The sequence below is a fragment of the Lissotriton vulgaris genome, unplaced genomic scaffold (assembly GCF_964263255.1).
Source record: "Lissotriton vulgaris unplaced genomic scaffold, aLisVul1.2 SCAFFOLD_1776, whole genome shotgun sequence".
Lineage (NCBI taxonomy): Eukaryota > Metazoa > Chordata > Amphibia > Caudata > Salamandridae > Lissotriton > Lissotriton vulgaris.
The window spans coordinates 278,100-283,516 of NW_028255419.1; positions in this window are offsets into that span (position 1 = coordinate 278,100).

Consider the following 5,417-nt stretch of genomic DNA (forward strand, 5'->3'; position numbering starts at 1 on the left):
AATTCTTAAATTGCGAATTCGCAATTTGCTAATCGCAATTTGAGAATTATTGCAAGGGTGCAGGGGTGTCTCAAAGACACCCTGCTGCACCCCTGAAAAGAACATGTGTGTGCATATGGCGCACATACATGCCCTATGGGCATGTGTGTGCATCATATGCCACCTTTAAAAATGCCAATTTGTGCATTTCTGGAAAAATTCGCAAGTTACCATCAACTGAAAGTTGGTGGTAATTTGCGAATTCTTAAACAAAATTCGCAAGCTAAAATTGCTACATACATAGCATTTAAGGAATCGCAAATTTGCAATTCCGTAAATGCTATGGAAAAATAAGGAATCGCACAAGTTTGCAATTCTTATTTTGGGAATGTTTCATACATTCCAAAACGTGCAAAACGGCCGTTTGCGAGTCGCAAAGGCCGAAATTCTGCGAATTTCGGCCTTTGCGATTCAAAAAAGGCTTGATACATATGGCCCAAAATTCTTTATTTGCATGCTATTTTCCCAAAGTCTTCAACTTTAAATACTATACAGATGTGCTTCGTTTTCAATAGACCTCTAGAATGTTGCAGGAAAAAAAATCAATTTTACTGTGGTTTACAATAGCCACAAGTTAACATAAATACTAGACTTTTGCAAATTATGTAGGCAAAACCTTGCGAAATTCACACATTTCCGAGTCATACGTTTATTTGTTTTTTCCATTTAAAAGTAGCACTATTTTCTGAAATTTCCACCCAGGAGAAACTGTCCGAACAGGTAATGTCCTGCTGGCTTTGTTAAAAGGATGCCTGCCACAACTGAGAGATATTTCTCCTGTTAGCGCCACCTAAATCAGTCTACTAACCATGAAAGTGGAAAGAGGATGTGCTATAATGGCTAGAGCTGCTTATTTCAGAGCTGGGGAACCAGGTTCGAATCTTGGTGTCAGCTCAACATCTGATGATTCTGGGCAAATCACTTAATCTGCCTGTAAATTAATGTGTCCTTAACTGGTGCTCGTAAAAAACACCTGTGTTGATGATTAAGTGCCGGTGCTCAGCACCAACAACCACCGTCTCAAATTAAGCACTGGAGGTATGTGTTCAGTTAACAAATGAGATATAGCAGAAATACAGTTCATGTCCTATGCATAATTTTGTGATTTTTTTTACAAATATTACTCTTATTTTTTTAATAAAAAAACAAACCTGCAATTTCCCCCACCTTAATAAACGTCTATAGGGTGCTGAAAACTAGAGAGCGCTTATGACCTATTACTAGCAAGATCATTCAACCAAATTATCAGATGGTAAAGGATTACTTTCACAAAAGCAAAGATACAAGATTAAATTTAGCTGACATCTGAAAGTCCCAGGCTCCAGTCTGTAAGGATTGTCCTGCAGCTCTAAGCATGTTGACACATATTAATGATATTTCACTGCTGATGCATCAGCCTCCAAAATCAATTCTCCAGAATATCAGGCAAGGTCAGTGTTCAATCTTTCATTGTTACACACAATATTGGAAAGAGGTCAGCAAGCAAGCAACAGGAGATGGAAATGTTGTTAGGTTTAGAGGGGAATAAGGTAAATAAACTGCATTGACATAGGGAAATTAGTCTTTTTCACCATTGATAAAGAAAAATATATACATTCATTGTTATGTGATGGGAGGCACATAAATCAGCTTTAAGGGGCATAAAAAACTCAATGTGGTTATTGAAAACAAGCGAGCAGCTAGAAATCCATAAAACAGCAAAATAGCCACTGGAAACAGGGCGTAAACGTGATTATAATGGACAATTTCTGGTTTAGCAATATAAAAAAGGCAGCATAGAAAGAACATATGGTCTTATTTCATTTTATGCCACTGTAATTTGGAGAAATCCCTCAAGGGGGTCCCTAATCTTGCTGGTTAAAGGGCATCGCAGTGTGTAGGGCAGTAAGTGATGCTTTTGGACCTCAAAGTACAAATTACATAAAAGTATTTGTCAGCAAATAAAGGACGGAAATAAACAATATTACGTGCAAAAAAGGAACACGTCAATTGTTAAGTTATGCACACTGTCACAATGCGATCATGTCAAAGTTTGAGAGCTACCTTTCAACTTCAAAATATTACATTTAAACAAATGTGCACGAACTGTGCATTGATACAATTAAATGTCCATGTGGATTTTATCTAGGTAAGATGAACAGAATGGCGAAAAGTAGAATAATTGAGCATAAAAGTACCTTGAGGACAGAGAGCGAAACGCCCATTCTAGCAAGACTTAAGGATGTTTTAAAGATGCAGAACGTCAAGTAAATCAATTACTTTTTCATTTACTTGAGACAGTGATGGATCAATGAATTAGTGGCAATGTGGATAATGTGATACAGCAACACGAGATTTGGTGGATTGCTTTCTTGGGATGGGTAGCACCAACTGGGCTTAACGAATGTGTAGAATTTGCATGCTTCCTTTATCATACTTGTATAATGTTGAGTGAAACTAATGTGCAGAAATGTATTTTGTTTTATGTAAACAGTTTTACAGTAGTCTGCATGTACTACGTTTCTTGGATTGGCACCAGTATGTTAGATGGAAGACAAGCAGAAAGACGACGAACAGAAAAGATTGGCTTTCATCGTGAATTTTAATTTGATGGTGTCTTCCATAGTGGATGTGGAACTTAAGGGTGCAGTGAAACATGGCAACAGTTCATTGAACATGCACTGTTTGAACAGGGAGCAAACTGATGTGGGTGCTTCAAGAAAGTACTGAGTATTTGATTTGGTTCTGAAATTTTTAATGTTTCCTGTGTTAGAGATTGATTTCTAGATAATGATATTCTAAGAGTTTCAAATAGTTTCTTTGTGTTCTATTTTACATGATTTTTTCAAAATGTTGGCACCAAACGAAAGGCATGGCAATCAAAATGCATAGGGCTTGAAGTAAATGGGGCAAACACACACATCAATGAGTTTGTGCTCACCTATTGCGGAAAGTTGTATATAAAATACACACAAGTAAATACACAGGAATCTATTTGTAGATTGAGGTTTATATTAAATTCAGATACTCAAGTGAAATCTGGTAGAAGGGAAAATCAACTTGAGCTTTAACGGAATTAGTGGAATGTTATCTATACGTATTGATATTCTGGAGCAATCTCATTCAAATTTGATTGACAGTGCAATAGATCAAAACTTTGGGGATCCCTAATATTCCACCTAGCCTCTAATGCTATCTTTGTGGCATAGTAGGAGAGAAGGTGTTCACTGGCAGTGGAATCTCAGTGATGAGATAACCACATACCTTGAAACATGTTACCTTTATTCTATGCACAGTTCCATATGTATGCAATAACAACTGTCTTTGCAGTAAAACTTCCAATAAAGTTGGTTATTTCAAAGAAACATGTTACCTTTGAACGCTTTGTGATAATTGGATAGGGGTTTCATGAGGCGTCAGTGCCTGAGAGTCTTTATGTGTGAGTTGCGTTACATACACAAGGAAGATGTCAGAACTATACAGTGATGGAATTTGGTCGTAATAGGAAGCAGAGACGTTTTAAGGCATGGGCAAAGTGGGCTGTGGCCGAGGGCCCCAGCCTTTCAGGGGGGGCCATAGATAGAGCCAGCCCTGTTCTGCAGTGAGTCTTGCCCTAATGACATTGAGCAATTGTTAAACAGATTGGTTTGAATGCTGTTTTACTTTAATATATTTTAATGTGGGTGATGTAGCGGAGTCTATTGCAGATATTGTGCACATAGAAATGCTTATGTGTTTCAACACCATGCAATATCTATCACAAAATCTTTTAGATCAAAAGAGCATCCCACATATGAGAAATGGAAGTGGTCACAAATATTATTTGCAATTAATATTAGTTAGCTGCTGCTATATTATAAAATTGAAAATCCATCTCACTATCCCGGAGTATTAGATGTAAACACTTTTATAATTTTGACAATCTGCTTGTGCATTGTGAGTGACCTGGCCAAAGAAAGCATGAAAGAGCTGAAATTGGATGATAAATTCACAAATTCCTAGCGCTTGCCATGGAACATATGTTGGAATGTGACCCTTAGGCAAGTAGCCAGCAGGATACATGAGTCAATCAGCAAACGCCTCGCGACCCAGAATATAAGAGAGCAGTTCTGCTCTGAGCCCCAATGATTAGGTGTGTTTTGCAGTTCCTTCTAAATTTGAGGAAGCCATTTTCAGGCATTAGTTCAAAAGGTAAGGTGAAATAAGGATCAGATGTTTGTAGAGATCGGTTTCTAAATCCCTTGCATCTGATTGGTTGCATAGAGGCTTGGTCCAGGTTTGATGGCTGTAGACTTCTGGAGAGCTGACAACTTACAACTGATTCAGTTAAGCCAATCACTCCACTCTGCTCACTCCATAGGGGTGCCCAAGGGGGTTGAGAAAGCAAATACTAAATTCTTAACAATAAGTACAGCAGTGAACAAGGCTGGGGCTGGAGTTTGGGCATTATATCACTTCCCAAAAATCTGGGGCCCTGCTCCTGTGCCCCCCCCCCCTCCCACGCGGTTGTTGTAGTTGTAGTCTGCTGCTGTAGCCGACAGCATTCAATCTACACTGTGCTCACTGCCCAGGCGCTCACACTGTGCTTGTAATAATGGGTTCATTTATCATGTCATTTGCTGGCTGTATTTGCTTGAAATTTGCTATTGTAAGGTATTGGCAGTGCCAGGTAGAGGCAGGGCCCCCCACACACCAGTTTGAAATGGACCCCTTTCTCCTAAGACTCTTTGCAGCACACATCTCTGTGTTTTTAACACTTTTTGACTTTACCCCTGCACACCACGAGCGCTGTCAGCACTGCTGATTAAAACATCACCACCCTGGGGAGTCCTGTCTGCCCTGTCTGTCACTGACTCTAGTGGTGGGGAGGGCGGGGGGCCATTGTGCGATTTAATATCTGTCAGCAGATGTTGCCTGTCAGATGAGACGATGACTAAATCAGCGCGTGCGCTATTAAACCAGCATCTCAGATATTGCGACAACTGATACAATGCTGGGGCCTGAAGGGAAGGAATGATCGCTATTTAATATTCCCCTGCTGATACCGCTAATGCACGAGGTGCGTATGTCATAAACCTAAGAACAACTGAGGTTTTACAGCAGCTTCCTTTCTGGAACATTCCAATCCAATCAAAACAATCTGTAGGCGAAACAGAGCCTTACTTACGGTAATAGGGCGTAACAGAAAAAGACAGCTGCTCTTAGGAAGATTACGTTCCAGTGCAGAAGTCTAGCAAAGCTGAATAACTATTCTGATTTTTTTCTGTAAGCTCCCTGAAGTATGGGAAACTCCAAATAGGCACGTCACATCATCTCTTCCCAACTCCCACACCCCCCTGCAGACTTGCTTCCTATTGGCCAATTTGATGTCCCTGATTGCCTTACAAATGAACTATTTT